This window comes from Leucopleurus acutus, assembly GCF_964270905.1.
Source record: "Leucopleurus acutus genome assembly, chromosome: 5".
In the NCBI taxonomy this organism is placed as follows: Eukaryota; Metazoa; Chordata; class Mammalia; order Artiodactyla; family Delphinidae; genus Leucopleurus; species Leucopleurus acutus.
Window position 1 is genome coordinate 23,829,211 of NC_139147.1, and position 19,183 is coordinate 23,848,393.

Here is a 19,183-nt window from a genome sequence, read left to right on the forward strand (position 1 = left end):
GTTGTTTATCTGAGAGCTTTCTTCTTTTTTAATGTAGGTGTTTATTGCCATAAACTTCTCTCTTAATACTGCTTTTTCTGCAATCCATAAGTTTTGATATGTATGTTTTTATTTTTGTCTCAAATTATTTTCTGATTTCCCTTTTGATTTATTCTTTGACCCACTGGTTATTCAAGAGTGTGTTAATTTCCACATATTTTTGAATTTTCTAGATTTTCTTTAGCTTTAAATTTCTAGTTTTATTCCATTGTGGTTAGGAAAGATACTTGGTGTGATTTCAATTTTCTTAAATTTGTTAAAACTTGTGACCTAATATGTGATATATCCTGGACAATGTTCTGTGTGTACTTGAAATGAATGTGTATTCTGTTACTGTTATGTGGAAGGTTCTGGATAGTCTGTTAGATCCATTTAACTCATAGTATTGTTCAAGACTGATGTTTCCTTATTGATTTTCTGTCTGGACAATCTATCCATTATTGAAAGTGGTATATTCAAGTCCCTTACTATTATTGTATTGCTGTCTATTTTCCTTCAAATCTATCAATGTTTGCTCTACATATTTAGATACTCTGATGTTGAATACATATATATTTGCAATTGTGATATATTCCTGATGAGTTGACCCATTTATCATAATATAATAACCTTTCTCTTGTTATAGATTTTGACTTAAACTCTATTTCATCTAATACAAGTATAGCAACCCCTGCTCTTGTTTGGTTACTATTTTCATGGAATACCTATCTTCTTCTTCATTTTTAGCCTATATATTGTATGCCCTTCAATCTAAAGTCAATCTCTTGTAGACAGCATACAGATGAATCTTGTTTGTTTGTTTAATCCATTTTAGCCATTCTGTGTCTTTTGATTGAGAGTTTAATCCATTTACACTTAAAGTAATTATTGAGAGGGAAGAACTTTTTATTGCCGTTTGTTAATTTTTTTCTGTCTGTTTTGTAGATCTTTGTTTCTTTTTTACTAACTTTTATTTTTAATGATACTTTCTAAGGTCCTGCTTTACTTTATTTTTTTAACATCTTTATTAGAATATAATTGCTTTACAATGGTGTGTTAGTTTCTGCTTTATAACAAAGTGAATCAGTTATACATGTACATATGTCCCCATATCTCTTCCTTCTCGCATCTCCCTCCCTCCCACCCTCCCTATCCCACCTCTCTAGGTGGTTTTGTAGTGATATGCTTTGATGCCTTTTTCTTTTCTTTTGTGCATTTTCTATAGTTATTTTATTTGTGGTTACCATGGGACTTATATAAAATATCTTATAACAATCTATTTCAGGCTGATACCAATTTAACTTCAATCACATACAAAAACTGCACTTTCTTTTAAGTGTAGGCTACATATTTTGGATGATTGTTATTTTTCAATTTCTTGGATTCTTCTCAGGAACAGCTATGCCTAAAGCAGCATCAACTCATTAGTATCTACCTCTGTAGCAAGTGATAGGTCAACAAACATTTCTATATCACTGGTCTGCTCTGGTACAAAAGCTAACGCTCTGCAGCCTCAGTAGAGAGGAGCCAAGCTATCTGTTCTACTCTCCCACAGATCTTTGGAGAGCAGAGAGCTTCTCATTAGCAACAACCTAGGCTTTGCTACCTTTCTCCATGTGGTTCACATGTCTTCTCCTGACAAGATCTCTTCTCTTACTGTAGAGTTTGGTCCTCTCCAGGTGTCAGCCTCTGAACTGCCAGATAATGTCTAGGGTAAAAATCAATATTTTTTGTGTGTCACTCAACACATTCTAAATCTAGCCAAATTTGTATCTTTCCTCACATTCTACCTGCCTTTACTGTCACTATTTTTGTTGTCATTGTTGTTAGGATTTAGTAGCTAGTTGTAATTCATTTGAGAGAAATTTGCAGGGACATCAGTTTAGGATCCCATAATTTTAGAATCCTCATTTAGGTTTTAACAAGCAACTGTGAATAATCTGTGTGTAATATTACATTTACTTACTTTTCAGAATATGAATTGATTTTTTTTTACTAATTAAAAAAGAGGCTGTGCAAAAATACATACAGATATCAAATAAGCATATGAAAAGATGTTCAACATTATATGTCATTAAGGAACTACAATTAAAACAAGTCACAATTGCACACCTATTAGAATGGCTAAAGTTCTAAATACAGACAATATCAGGTATAGGCAAGAACGTAGAGCAACAGGAACGCTTGCTCATTGCTGATGGGAATGCAAAATGCTGTAGCCACATTGCAAGGCAATTTGACAGTTTTTTACAAAGCTAACCATAGTCTTACCATATGATACAGCAGTTGTGCTCCTTTGTATTTTCCCAAATAAGTTGAAAACTTATGTCCATACAGAAGCCTGCACATGAATATTTGTAGTAGTTTTATTCATAATTGCCAAATCACAGAAGCAACAAATATTTCTTTCAATAAGTGAATAGATAAATATACTGGGGTGCATCCATAAAATGGCATATATTCCATCATAAAAATATATAAGCTATCAAACCATGAAAAGACAAAGGAGGAACCTGAAACACATGCTGCTAAGTGGAAGTATGCTGTCTGAAAAGGTTATTTATTCTAACTATATAACATTCTGGAAAAAAACAAAAGTATAGACACAGTAAAAGAGATCAGTGGTTGCTAGGCGTTTGGGTACAGAATTGAAGGGATGAGTAAGTGAATCAGAGGAGATTTTTAAAACAGTGAAACTATTTTGTATGGTACTGTAATGATGGATACATGACATTATACATTTGTTAAAACTAATAGAAATATAGAATACAAAGAGTGAACTGAAATGTAAACTATGAGCTTTACTTAATAGTAATGCATCAATATTTTTCATCAACTGAAAAAGTGTACCACACTGATGCAAGATAAAAATAATTGAGAAAACTGTAGAGGAGGAGAGGAGAGTAGAAAAGGATATATGGGAATTCTTTGTACTTTCTACTCAATTTTTCTATAAAATAAAAACTGCTAGCCAAAGCAATCATAAGAAAGAAAAATGGAGCTGGAGTAATCAGGCTCCCTGACTTTAGACAATACTAGAAAGCTACAGTAATCAAGACAGTATGGTAATGGCACAAAAACAGAAATATCGATCAATGGAAAAGGAGAGAAAGCTCAGACATAAACCCATGCACATACGGTCACCTTATCTTTGATAAAGGAGGCAAGAGTATAGAATGAAGAAAAGACAGCCACTTCAATAAGTGGTGCTGGGAAAACTGGACAGCTACATACAAAAGAATGAAATTAGAATACTCCCTAACACCATACACAAAAATAAACTCAAAATGGATTAAAGACCTCAATGTAAGGCCAGACACTATAAAACTCTTAGAGGAAAACATAGGCAGAACACTCTATGACATAAATCACAGCAACATCCTTTTTGACACACCTTCTAGAGGAATGGAAATTTAAAAATAAATAAATAAATAAGCAAATGGGACCTAATGAAACTTAAAAGGTTTTGCACAGCAAAGGAAACCATAAACAAGGCAAAAAGAAAACCCTCAGAATGGGAGAAAATATTTGCAAATGAAGCAACTGACAAAAGGTTAATCTCCAACATACACAAGAAGCTCATGCAGCTCCATTTCAAACAAACAAACAACCCACTGGGTTCATCAGAACTTTTTTTTTTTTTTTTAGATTCCATATATGTGTGTTAGCATACAGTATTTGTTTTTCTCTTTCTGACTTACTTCACTCTGTATGACAGTCTCTAGGTCCATCCACTTCAATACAAATAACTCAATTTTGTTACTTTTTATGGCTGAGTAATATTCCATTGTATATAGGTGCCACATCTTCTTTATCCATTCATGTGTTGATGGACAATTAGTTTGCTTCCATGTCCTGGCTATTGTAAATAGTGCTGCAATGAACATTGTGGTACATGTCTCTTTCTGAATTATGGTTTTCTCAGGGTATATGCCCAGTAGTGGGATTGCTGGGTCGTATTGTAGTTCTATTTTTAGTTTTTTAAGGAACAACCATACTGTTTTCCATAGTGGCTGTATCAATTTACATTCCCACCAACAGTGCAAGAGGGTTCCCTTTTCTCCACACCCTCTCCAGCATTTATTGTTTGTAGATGTTTTGATGATGGCCATTCTGACCGGTATGAGGTGATACCTCACTGTAGTTTTGATTTGCATTTCTCTAATGATTAGTGATGTTGAGCATCCTTTCATGTGTTTGTTTTGTCCATTCTTTAATTGGAAAAAATAAAGATTAAGTTAAAGGATTTTTTCTATTATTTGAGCAGAGGATGAGTTCTTTGTATATTTTGGATATTAGTCCCTTATCAGATATGTGGTTTGCAAATAGTTTCTCTTGTTCCATAAGTTGCCTTTTAATTTTGTTGATGGTTTCCTTTGCTGTGCAGAAGCTTTAGTTTAATGTAATCACATTTGTTTATATTTTGCTTTTTTGCCTTTGATTTTGGTGTCAGATTCAAACAATTGTTGCCAAAACCAATGCCAAAGAACTTACCCCCTATGTTTCCTTCTAAAAAAAGATAGATCTTAGTCGGACAGTTTTTTTTAAAAAAAACAATTGTTTTACAAAACCTAAAGTATTTTTACATTTGTTATCAACTAATTGTAAATAAATCACCAATTGTTGGTTACGATTAAGTAGGAGATGTTACCAGCATATGACTGATCTTTTAATATCTGTTATAAATCTCATTTTGAAACTATCTTTAGGTTTTGTTGAAATTGTGTATGCAACTAAAGTTGGAGTTCTAACTATTTCACGGAGAAATATCAACACATAGAGGCAGAAAATATAACTGGCTTCAGAAGCATTGAGACCTTGGTTTGAATCCAACTCTGTTGTATGCTAAGTATAACTCTCTGAAATGCATTGCTTCAGATATGCAAACTGGTCTTTGCATATACCTACTTAATAGAAAGTTTAGCAACATTTGTCATGAATATATTATATTAAATTATAAAACTTTCCTCCAATTTATTTACTACTGAATCCAAAATATTCTCCATTTTCCAAATGAGGCATAGAGTGACAAAATAAGTAGTCTGAAATAGCATTGTTAAGTAGCATTAGACTTAAAACCTGGGTAGACTTTCTCCAGAACTCATCCTCAGCCACTAGGCATTGATTACCCTGCTGTCATAGTGACATTAAGTGAATAATTGGAGACCATTGATTTTCATGGGCACATCTCTGGACAGAAATAACATAGACACTATTTAGTTTTCTATATTTCAACAAACAGATTAGTTTTCTGTTTTTCAACAAACTCATTAAAGGGATAAACCTCTCTTAATGGAAAACAATTATCTCTATATGGTGAGAGGAAATAGGTTTTCTCATATACTGTTGGTAGGAGTATGGATCATTATGATATTTCTGAGAGTAATAATGAGCATTACAGTTTTAAAAATATGGATACTTTTTTACAACTAATCATTTTTAAGAATTTATCTTCATGTAATAATTAAGCATAGGTGGGAAATTTTTGCTTTAATGGTGTCCAGTGAACAGCAAAACCTTTACAAAAATCTAAATACCCAATAATGAAAGACCAGTCTTTTTTTTTTTTTTAATTTTGGCTGCATTGGGTCTCCGTTGCTGCACGTAGGCTTTCTCTAGTTGCAGTGAGCAGGGGCTACTCTTTGTTGCAGTGCACGGGCTTCTCATTGTGGTGGCTTCTCTTGTTGCAGAGCACAGAATCTAGGTGCCGGGCTTCAGTAGTTGTGGCACACAGGCTCAGTTGCTCCGCAGCATGTGAGATATTCCCAGATCAGGGCTCGAACACGTGTCCCCTGCATTAGCAGGCTGATTCTTAACCACTACGCCACCAGGGAAGTCCCAGAAAGACCAGTCTTTAATATCCATAAAATAGAATATTAAATAGCCATTAAAACAATAGTGTAGATATATATTATTTTGGCACCTAATATGTTTATATTTTCATAAGTTGCATATATGTTTCCATATATACATTTATATATATTGCATATATATATATATATATCTCATACATATATGATGTCACCAGCACATTGCATTATGACCTTTTAAAATACATTTTAAATCTCTTCTTATCATATAAAATGATCTGAAATATACTACATCAAAATGTTTCTTGTTGATGCCAATGTATTTTTAAATTTTTAATTTTTGTTCTCTTTTATTTTTATTAATAAAGTATTGTTCAAGAAAAAAACTATATAAAATTAAAGGCAAAATAGAGTTAATTTTAGTTAAGTTTGAATAAAATTGTCTCCCGCCTTTTCAAGAGGCTTGACCGTGGTGCTTCCTGATACCTGTTGCCACTTGTTTGAACTGCAGAATAGTTATCTTAGACAACATAGAAGCAAAAGCAAAAGCAAAAAAAAAAAAAAAATTAAAAATAGCAACAATAACAAAATCTGTGAGGGAAGCATTCCCAAACTCAAATCTCCACAGGGATCTTGTTGGATATTTAAGTGGGTAAAATAAGCTGGGTTTAAGTTCAGATGCATTTGCTAGGCAACTAGATACCATGGTGGGCACCACCAACTAAGCGAAAGCAGTTGTAACTCAACTGCAGCCAAGTGCTGGCAGGTTCAAGTTAGCGCTCGTTGCCACCGGCATTTACAGTTTTTCAAGAGTCGTATTTTCGTACATTTATGTGAAATCTCCCAACTTGTAAATGTTAGTTGTAACTTTTTTTAAACACTATAAAAACCAAACATATCTGTAGAATAGATATGTTCCTTATCCTGGCAGTTGCATCTCATTTATTGAGTCAACGCCAAAAACTGAAGCCACAAAGTGACAGTAAAGAAAATGCCTCTTGAGGCCACTCAGGAGGCTGTGGCACTGGCCTGGCTCTGCAATGCTGCTACTTTATTTTTATTCAATTTATGCTTATGTGACTAGAAAACAACATTTGCTTAGAGGAGGCTGCATTGGTGTTTATTTACAAATATTCAGAATATCAAATATAAGTCATTATAAATAATTTATAGATGGAAGTGCTGAGTGTGTGAAATTGCAGAAATAAATGGTAGCTCCAACTGGAGCAGAATGGAAATAGGAACAAATATAACAACCATGTTGTTCAATGGAATCAGACTCAAAGATATCTGATTTTCTATTTCACTCCAGTAAAAATTTGTGGTAGAGTTTATTATTATGAGCATGTTATTACTACTTTTGTATATTTTTGTAGATGGTTGAAGGAGACTAGCAAGAACAGGGTTCAAGGGATGTCATTTACTTCTTTAAAAAAGGTGAAAAAGACATAGCTTTTAAATGTGATTTCTGAAAAATATCATGGAACTATTTGATTGTTAAAATGTTTAGTATAATTAAAGGGTCATTGAGTGCTTAATAATGCTTAATTGAATGAATAAAAGTAAATAAAATTACTTTAAGGGAAACCACCTTGTTTTGGTAAGGGAGGCACTAATTGCTGTAAATTATATCTCTCTTTGATGTTTATGGTTCTTCAATAAATGGGTCTTTTGATTCACTTACATTGTGAATAAATGGAGAGAGACAATAGTACAGAGGGGGAGGGAGAAAAGGAAAGCCTGAGCAGGTTTGTGCTAGCAAACATTTTAGTAGTCTACACGTAGAATTCCTCCCTCCCATCACACGGTGCCAGATGCTGCTTTGTCTGAAGCCACAAGCTGCAGTGCATCCCTATGGCACTATAAACAAAATCAAACCTGGCACTGTTATCACAGTTACAGAAACACCTATGCTAAATAGCTCTGTGTTGAGAAACTGGGTAGAGTCTATATGCAGAACCTTTATTATCTTCAATTTTTTTAAACATCTCATTAAATTGCCCATTAAAGAATAAGTCATAGTAACATAGTAAGATAAACCAGCCTTAAAGCACTAGAGTATACAATGAACACATTCTGTACATAATCTGTTTATTCCACTCCCTTAATAAAAGAGGCATGATGAAAATTCAGCTTTCAAAAGCATATGTATGCATATACTCTCTATATACACATATATATTCAAGTGAAATATGAAGTTTATAGTTGATTCATGTTCAAAATAATCTAATTTTCCCCGAGAAGAACTTATATTTAACATCAAAGAATTGTTATTCCATTGCTCCTTCTCATACTTTATTGTCTCTTTTGAGTATTTTGACTAAATTGAGTAGTTGAGTATATTGTTTGCACTGAGTATTGGTTTTGTGTAATTTTCACTGTATTGAGTAAGGTAGACATATGGTATCTTTTCCAAGTTATTAGTAAAATTTGATCAGAGGCAATTATTGGATAATTGGTTTCTTTGGAAGACTGAATTAATGCATACTTAAGATATACAGATTATCATGTAAGATTAAAGAAGAATATTTAATATATCATTGACATGACTTTGTCCCCAACTTAACGGGCTGATGTCTGATATCAGAAGATATTTCAAACTCAACTTGACTACATTTCTCTTTCATCTTTTTTCCTTTTCCTCAGTGGGCCATTGGCACTGCCTTTTGTCTAGCAATGTTTTTCCTGTTTTGTGATTAAGGTATAGTTAGATAACTAAGGTTGGGGCCCTTCGTCTTTCCACTAGTTTCATAGAGAAAGTACATGATTGTGATGTGGAATTTAGAGGAAGTGATGAATGAATCTAACTGATGTCATTTGAAACAAGATTCTGGAAATGCCTGGCTTCATCTATCTGCAGATGTTTATGGTGGCAAATGATTGCTGCTATATATCCAAAGATGCAAATTGCTCACTAAACTCATCATGACTTTTAAGGAAAATAACTCTGAAATCTTTTTCAACTTTATTTACTGCTCACTGCTTCTGTTCTTTCTTGTAGAGGTATTGTTGTTGCCTCACCCAGATTTTCTTTACCAGGCTAGTATCCCCATTACTAGCTGCTGTAGGTTTTGAAAGCTAATGGCTCATACTTGCATCCATCACCCAGAATCGCCCACAATGGGCACTGCTTGGGAGGCTATGATCTCTCTCTCTCTTTCTCTCTCTCTCTCTCTCTCTCTCTCCCTTTTAGGCTACTTCCGATCAATGGCTGAACTCAATCCCATTATATTTGACTAGGGCTTATGTTCCAGAGCTTCTCATGGGATCAGAAGAGGCTAGCCTTCACCTGAATCACATCTTAGCTTAGTCTCTACCTCTTCCCTACTTATGTTTCTCTTGCTTCTTTACAGTTTTCTATTGAAAAAACTCTCAAAAATCACTTATATGAGTATTTATGTCTCAGACTTTGCTACTGAGGAGCATGACCTAGACATACCTGCTCATATAGCAAATGTTTATTTAAAGGATGGGGGCTGTTAAAGTAAGTTGATAGGACTAAATCAGGAATGGTGATAAACACAATCATAACCTTACTAGAGTTTAAACGATATGACTCTTGGTAGCATAAACATTTTTGATTTTCACTCTAGGTGGAAATTCTAAGTGAAATAATTTTCTTGAGATTCTTAAAGCCAGCTCATCTTGGTTTTCCTGGAAACCTAGGAAAGCAACAACCACTGGGATTTTATAAAGTGGAAGACAGAACCAGTTATGGTAAAAACAATTTACAAAGACATTGTGAGAGGGTTGTGATGTGATATATATGCTAAGCATCTATTGCATCAACTTATTATACAGGGTTTCTAAAAAGATTACAGTTAAGCATTCATATTCTGAGAACCTCTGCTGACAGTCAATGCCATTCTCTAGACTCTAGAATCTAGATAAGCAGTGGGATATAGGCAATAGCGGAGAGATTTGGAAAAAATTGATGTTTCGGTCATCTTTATTTTCATTCTCCCTAAGAATTGTATTTGGAGAAAAAAGTTGAATTTCAACTCCTACTTTATTCCTTTCCTTTTGTACCCACCATTGCTTGTTATCTCCTAAATAGGAGCAGCTATCTTTATTTATAGATTCCAATTCTGCCCTCAGTGAGTTACTCTTTCTCCCATTCTTATGTGAAAATTGTTCAGTCTCTATACATTAATGTAGGCAATATAAACATCCTTCATCAAACACACAGAGCATGTTTCCAAAACTAGAAGTGGACTTGTTTCTGAAAGCAGTCATAACAGTCTGACGGGATCTAACCTGGGAAGAAGATATCTATGGATCTGGGAAAACTGATGGTGAGCATTGTGGCAATGACAAGAGCAAGCAGCCTGGGAAGCTACTACAAAGCTAATTTTAAGGAGGCTTTCATAGGGCAATATGTTTTCTTTTTGATTTTTGTTTAATATCTGACTATATAATTATAAAAATTTAAATGATATGTAAAAAAATTAGTTTGGAACTCTGTGGTGTCAGAGAAAGAATTAAGTTTATTTTTAAAACAGTTAATAGTGTATAAGGAATTCAGACCAAATTTTCAATCTGTTAAAACTTTGGTCTAATGACTGTCAAGGAAAAATGAAAGAGCCACTTTTTTTGTTTTTTAATATAAATTTATTTATTTATTTTCTATTTATTTATTTTTGAATTTTTGAATTTTATTTTATTTTTTTATGCAGCAGGTTCTTATTAGTTATCCATTTAATACATATTAGTGTATACATGCCAATCCCAATCTCCCAATTCATCCCACCACCACTCCCCCACTGCTCTCCCCGCCTTGTTGTCCATACGTTTGTTCTCTACATCTGTGTCTCAATTTCTGCCCTGGAAACCAGTTCATCTGTACCATTTTTCTAGGTTCCACATATATGCATTAATATACAATATTTGTTTTTCTCTTTCTGATTTACTTCACTCTGTATGACAGTCTGTAGATTCATCCACGTCTCTACAAATGACCCAATTTTGTTCCTTTTTATGGCTGAGTAATATTCCATTGTATATATATGTGCCAAATCTTCTTTTATTTATTTATTTATTTATTTTTGACTCCATTGGTTCTTTGTTTCTGTGCACGGGCTTTCTCTAGTTGTGGCGAGTGGGGGTTACTCTTTGTTGCAGTACATGGACTTCTCATTGCAGTGGTTTCTCTTGCTGCAGAGCACGGGTTCTAGGTGTGTGGGCTTCAGTAGTTGTGGCAGGCAGGCTCAGTAGTTGTGGTTCACAGGCTCTAGAGCGCAGGCTCAGTAGTTGTGGTGCATGTGTTCAGTTGCTCCGCAGCATGTGGGATCTTCCCCGGGTTAGGGCTCGAACCTGTGTCTGCAGCATTGGCAGGCAGGCTCTTAACCACTGCACCACCAGGGAAACCCGAGCCATGGTTTTTAATTGATCTTTTCTAATGGGGTTATTCTTTAATGCTCATAGTTTTTATATGGTACATGCAATTTTAACTGCTCCTCTATTGTTTTATGTATTCTAATTTAACACTTTACATGTTTCACTTGGATCCTTAAACTGATCTAACCATGAAGGACATAATATTATAAACTGAAGATTGACTAAGAGGAACATATAGGGATTCAAGGGAGAAACAGAGAATGTAAGTATATTCACTTAACTGAGACCTTTGAGGAAAGTGAAAGGAAAAACAGTTTGGCATAGTTCAGAGCATTAAAATAATATTGTTGTGGTGTGAGTTGTATTTTTAATAAAGGACAGATATAGAGGATTACTTGACTGTATTTTGTTCCTATCTTCTCTATCCAAAATAATTAGTTTTAAATTTAAAATGATAGGATACACATAGTTAAGAGGAAAAAAATACTTAAAAGCAATAAAGGTAGAAACATTTTGAATGACAAAATAAAGTTTTAGAAAGTATCAATAAGGAAGAAGAATGAATTAAAACTAATGAGACGAATAGATACAGATCTATAAGACTATGCATAGTTTTTTAAAGGACTCACCTGGTGCTTTATAACTCTTTACATGGATTACCAACAGCAAAAACAACAAACTGTAAGGGACCATATCCACTAACAACTGAAAAGCCTATAGAACTAATTTTATGAAAACTATCTTTGGGTTAATAAAAGTGTTCAGAATTAACAGTAATTTTCATTAGTGGACTGATAATTAAGATGCATTATATTCAAGGAGAAAAAGACAAAAGTGAGAATTTCAGAGAAGAAACAAAAACCAATATACTGAAAAACATTAAAACTAAAATTAAGTGACCAGTGAATGAGGTAACAGCTAGAGAGAAAATTTCTGACCTGGAAGTGATATCAAGAAGCACTTACGCAGTGTGAGGCATATAAACAAAAAAAAAGAAAGAAATATATGGAAAACAAAGGAAGTGACAGGGAATACAGAGTGAGAATACTTAACATATGGGTTATTGGAGTTCTCAGAGGAGAGAAGAGAGAGTGTAAGAAGACATAATAACTGACAACTTTGCAAAACTTGTGAAAGAAATCTAACTTTAAATTGAATAAATTCATAAACAGTAAGGTGGATCAATACAAGAAATATACACTCAAATACCTCAGATTGAAACCTTTGAAAACCAAATCTAAAGAAAGACGTCTTAAAAGTAGCCAATATCGTTACCAATATGAAATGATAATATCAAAGTGCTGAGAGAACACAGCTTTCAGAAAACAATGCTTGATAAATTGAAGGTGAAATCAAGACAATTCCAGAAAAACTGTAGTGAGAGATTAGTCATCTACATACCTACAACAAAAGAAACTTTATCTTTCATTATAAAAGATTATAAATGAAAGTTTGGGGATGCATGAAGGATAAAAAGCAAGAAAAGCATAAGCAAATGATAAATCTAAATAAACATTACATTTATAAAATAATAAAAATAATTTCTTGTAGGATTTTAAATATAGGGAGAGTTAAAATATATAATAGGGCACAGATAAAAAGAACTGACTTGTTCCTTGAATTATCCAGGAAAATAATAAAATTACTAATTACTATCAGGGTGTGGTAATATTTACAAAGGTATGTCACAACCACTTACCATACCACTAAATAGTAAAACAGTGAACAACACTGAAGGTGATAGCAAGTAAATATAAAGTAAAAACTGTTTTTGCTTAAAAGAGTCAAAACAAACAGAAGGATGGTAAAATTATAAGGACAAACTAGGAATTATTATTTTAAAATGTCAAGATAGTAGTTTGGGTGTGCACAATTTTTGATTTTTTGATCTATGTGGTGCCTACATGCTTTTTTATTTTATTGTAACTTGATATAAGCTATAGAACTTTTCTTTATGTGCTGTTATCTATATATGTTATATTCAAAATTTTTTTAAAAAAAGGTTTTAAAAAGACACAACAATCAAAGGGTAAAGCCAAAAAAGAAAGACAGGACTAGACATATTATCATCACATATGAGTAGGCTTGTCATGTAGGAGACTTTTTATGCAATTCTGAGATTGATGTTTAAAACAACAACAAAAAAAAAAAATGAAATAAGTATCAATCAATATGGAGTAAGAAGACTAGACCCAAATAGCTTTTGATTTAAGAAAAAAAAAAAGACAGAAAAATTTGAAAAATTTAAATGGCATTTCCAAGGTCATCAATGTATACAGAATGGCAGTGTTGGGTCTAGATAGCAGGTCTTTGAGTCCTTTTTCATTGTTCATGACAGTATACAAAAGTGTTTCCTATTTTTATTTTATTATTTTTCTTGTAAAAATTAACCCTAGGGTTTCAGCTTCCAAGGATTGCTGTTAGAAATTCAGAGACTATCCTGTCTTCTGCCTTCCTAGCAGTCCACATATTTCTATTTTTTGGTTTGTTTAACACTTGTATTGTTACTGGTTGGTAAGCATCATGAAAGCAGGGACATCACATTTATTCTAATTCCTTTTGTATTCCCCCAGCACATAGAAAATTTGTGGGCAAGAAGTCAGTAGATTAGATTCAGTAGATTAGATGTAAAAAGTGGCAAGAATAGAAATCAGATAAGACATTTGTGCAAAATGAAATTTGTCTAGTCATTTTCCTTATGAAAATATGGGACAATGTTGTGTATATTATTTTTAGTTGGTTGTTTTGTTTTATGGCTTAACCACAAATTGTGAATGACTTCCCATATTAACAAATACATATAAATAACATCATTATGATGGCTCTATCATGATGCTTTATTTTGTGATTGTCTCATTCAATGAATGCCTATTGTTGAACATTTAGGTTCTGATTGTTTCTAAAACGCTACATTATACATTTTTGTATGTACTTTAAGATATGTGATCACTGGGACAAAAGATATGAGTAAGTTTAGGGCCTTTGATAAATACTGTTAGAATTCTCTCCACAGAGGATTGTAAAGCATCTTTACATTTCAGAAAACAAGAATAATTGCCATTTTCTTCAGAGCCTTCCTGAATTTTTTGGTGCAGGAGTGTTTTTCCATTTGTAGTTACTAAAAATTTTTAAATGCTTCTTAGATAGTCACGTTCTATCAGAAGAGTGTTTCATGTAGACAGAACATTATTCTAAATGATGTTCAAGGGTTGTGAAAGGGAATTCTTGCATTTATTTGACTGTTAGCTGGTTATAAGCCATAGTTAATTTTATGTGTCAGTCTGAGTAAGCTAAGGGATGTCCAGATAGCTGGTAAAATGTTATTTCTGGGTCCATCTCTGAAGATTTTTTGGAAGAGATTAGCATTTGATTCTGTAAACTGAGTAAAGGTCCACCCCCACCAATGTGGGTGGGCATCAGCCAATCCACTGAGGACCCAAATAAAACAAAGAGGTAAAAAAAGGTGAATTCCCTGTTTCTTCTTGAGCCAGGAAGTCCATCTTTTCCTGCTCTTGGGCATCAGACCTCCTGGTTCTCGGGCCTTTGGATGCTGAGAGTCACACCAGCAGCCCCCTGGTTCTCAGGCTGCCAGACATGGACTGGGAATTATACCATGAGCTCACCGGGCCCTCGGACTCAGACTGAATTACACCACCAGCTTTCTTGGTTCTCCAGTTTATAGACAGCATACTGTAGGGCTTCTCAACCTCCACAACCTCATGATGAGCCAATTCCTATAATAAAGCTCTCTCTCTCTCTCTCTCTTTCATATCAGTCTGTCTCTCTAGAGAACCCTGATACATTATATAACTTTCAAGTGTGTCTTTATAGGATTTAATAAAAATATGAGATGCCTCAAAGTCATAAAACAATCTGCACACACCAATAACCCTAGTTCATTGGCATAATCTCCCTCTCTCTCTATCTCTCTTTCTTTCTCTCTCTCACCCCCAAATCCAAATCTATCTATCTATCTATCTATCATCTATGTTTGCATCTATCTATCTATCCTACGCATATATCTATACCATTATCATTTCTTCTGCTGCTTTAGCCTGGAATTTATTTTAATGGTTTTCACAATAAACAAGATGTTTGTTGTTGGTAGATATTTATTTTTCTTCACACATTTACAGAACCTATTTATGGTAATCTTCAGTGATATAGTTCACTAACTTTCTGGAATCTCAATCTCTTTAAAATAAAATTTTGATTACAGCCACAGAATTTTTTTCTTAAATGAATACATTGTTATACAAAATTGTTTTTGACTTTTTTATTATTTCAATTAGTTTATTCTGGTAGTTGGTTTTTATTAGCTATGTCACTCAAAATACTGTGCATCTTTAGATTTGTATTGCTTTGTCTAATATGATGAGAGGTGATCTAGAATTTCTTGTATTTTGGAACAAATGATATTGGAATTCCAAAGTTCCATAAAAATCTAAGAACCACACTCAAATCAGCTTAAAGTTCCAATAATATAGATGTCAATTTTTCTGGCTGTCTTCAAGGGATATTTTGCATACTTGTAATTGTGTCCAAAATGAACCATAAATTAAAATCTGAAATGATAAGCTATGTTGAAGTATTGAATTTTTTAATTCATTTCCCCAATTTTCCAGTGGAAAAACTATAGCTTACATGTAAAGTGGAATAAAAAACTGACGTAAAGTATCAGTTTCCTCTACAAAATAAAAGCCATTCTGAGATAAAGAGAATTTTTCTTTACAAAGAAATACCAAGCTAAAAAAAATCAAAACAAACAATTAACATAGGCTTCACAAATTTAGTCCTTTTCTTATCCAGTCTGAAGTCCCTTTATAATCACTGCCTTCCCAACCACTTCCTTTTAAAGAAAAAGCACAATAAGCAAGAGATATTCTAAATAATGCTTGTTAAGCCTTCCTCTTTCCATAACGCCATTCCCTTGTATAGTCCAGAGAAACAGAAACACACGTAGATAAATTGTGAAATATCATCCAGTTTTTCTTATTTAAGATATAGAATAAAAGTATGCCAACCTTTTAGTGAGTTCCTAAAGATTTTGAGCTTTAACTTTTGTAACTTAAAGTTAACTGAAACATGACCTAGATAATTTCTGCTGCAGTGTATGCTCCCAATTTTGCTGCTGACAGAATACCACTATTTTATTTTAAACAAATTTCATGTCACTTGGCTTATCTACTTTACAATTTTACCAAATATTAAATATTCTTATATCTTCATCACTTGCCTCATATTGCATTGTTGCTGTAGGTGTGTGTGGATGTATGTGTATTAACATTTTCCTTCTTCTCCATCTCTTTCAAGTATCAGTGGATATTTTGGGAGTACAGTGTTCAAGTTAAACTCTATTTATTACCCTTTTATCCTTTATACTCAACTCCTCAATCACTTGTTATAGTCTTCACTTTACCCAGTGCATTTTGATAAGTAAATCATCAAGCTGAGAACAAGATGGGGGTACTTATCTTCAGTGCCTGGGATAAAGTTGATCATCTTTCTCAGCTCAGGGTATTCTTCTCTAATTTCATATTTTCATCACAAGCTGTCAAACTCAAGAGAAGGCCCCTTGCAGAGTTAGAAATCACCTCCCAAATCAATGATTCAGTGGGCAGATGGACACATTTGTCAAACGTCCAACTCCAAAATGGGAGTATTAAAGGAAGGTTGAAGCATGTTTTTGAAAAAAATGTTGGAAGTATTTTTTTTTCCTTAAATAGAGTTATTTTATTTCTTTAAAAACTATGTGAGAGTCTTGTACCCTCTAAGTCTATAGAATGTTAAATATTGTGAACTGTATGTTTAAAAGCATAAATAATATTCTTTTTTTTAACCCCATGTTTGTTTATTTATTTAGTTTTGGCTGTGTTGGGTCTTCGTTTCTGTGCCAGTGCTTTCTCTAGTTGTGGCAAGTGGGAGCCACTCTTCATTGCAGTTCGTGGGCCTCTCACTGTTGTGGCCACTCCTGTTGCAGAGCACAGGCTCCAGATGCGCAAGCTTAGTAGTTGTGGTTCACGGGCCTAGTTACTCCGCAGCATGTGGGATCTTCCCAGACCAGGGCTCGAACCCGTGTCCCCTGCATTAGCAGGCAGATTCTCAACCACTGTGCCACCAGGGAAGCCCAATATTCTTTTTAACTTAGGGAAAATAAAAGAAAAACCGTATTGTTTATGCATGCTTGATGACAACCATCACTATACACATGGATAGTATTTGCTATTTATTATACTTTGGATTGAAAAGTAATGAAAGAGTGAGAACAATCATTATGTTAATGAAATGTCAATGAAGCACGTTTGCTTTTCCCACTTGTAATGAAAATAGTCTTACTTCATCTATTAGATTTTAACAGAAGTCAGAGAAAATAGTCGATGTTATGCAAATTATTCTAACTACCATATTATAAACTTCATGTATGACTTAAGAACTCGTTAACTAAATACGACAACATTTATGGAGTTACACTCTAAAATCATATCTAAGAATCTTTTCAAAGATTGTTCCACTGCCTAATTCACCTACTAGATTTGTCTTTTTGAAAACTACTAGCATCCAAATAAGATCTCAAAAATAAGATTTATGGGGAGCACAAAACCCATTATATCCAAGATCACCTCTGCTACAATCACTATTGCCAGGCAGAACACACAGGAAGTTTGTTTGGGTAGTTTTTCCTCTGCTCCCAGCTCTAACATATACATCTACTTTCTACAGTTAAGCAGAAGTTGAAACAGGTAGGCATGTGGGTTCAAGTGAAATTCTAACAGAGAAAGATATTACGTGATTTTCCCCTTTAGAATAAGATCATGTAAGAGTGTGTCTGGTCATTTTCTTCAGCAAAGATTTGAAGATGGCCTGACTAGTTAAGCTAAATCTTTTCTCTGTTGATATTGGGAGAGCATGACCATCATCAGCTATTGTGTAGCTTCCTTTTGCATCTTTATCAGGGTGCTAGACATGACCACTGAACTCTTACTGATCCACAGGCAGAGTTTATGCCACCACTTCTAAGAATGGCAAAACTAAAGACACATTGTATTTAGTTGTGCTCAACATGGAGTGGACAAAGAGGATTAACTCTCCATCACAAGTACTGAGCAAAAAGAGAAAGGAAGAGCAAACAGAAGATAGAGCTTCTGGAGGAAACTGCAGCAAAAATTTCCAAAGGACTTTGAAATGGTCTCAATTATCAGTGTTTCTGCCTTTCACTTTTTGTATGCAAATTTACATATCTATAAGTTGTACATAACTGATATCAATGCAAATGATAATGGTCTATAGACATATAATTTTACCTGACTTACTCACTGTCAAAAACAAAATGGCTCAAAACACTATGAGAAACAATTAAAAAATCAAGACAAAAAACTGTCTTTTAAAAAAAAATAAATGAAATTGAGAAACTACTAGCAAAAACTAATAAAGGTAAAATAACAGAAGACCCACATTATCATTATCAGGAATGAAAAAGGATTTCGCTACACATCCTGCAGCCTTGAAAAGAATAATAAGGTAACACTACAAACACCTTTTTGCTCAATTCAGCAACCTGGAAGAAATGAACCAGTTTCTCAAAGGCCATGAACTACTATAATTCAACCATGATAAAACAGATAATCTGAAAGTTTAAAACAACTAAAGAAATTAAACTTGCATTTAAAAAGGCCACAAAAAAGAAATAAACAGGAATAGATGTTTCACTCAATAATTCTCCCAGACATGTAATGAATTAACATCAAAACTGCAAAGATGAAAGATCCAAATGCCTGCTAATAGATCAAGTTGTCTGCTCCCAAAGACCATTGAGTCTTCAAAGAAAACACCAGAGATATAAGTAAAAGAGGTTATGAGGGATTTAACCGGAGACTTATTTTCTTTAGACTTGAGTAGACTGTGTATGGTACTCAGCATCCACCTGTCCTTGAGTGTGGGATCTTGACACCCTTCCATTCTACTCTCTACCTCTGTCTGCCTAAGTTCTTTTTTTCTCTTCTTCTTCTTTTTAAATTTAT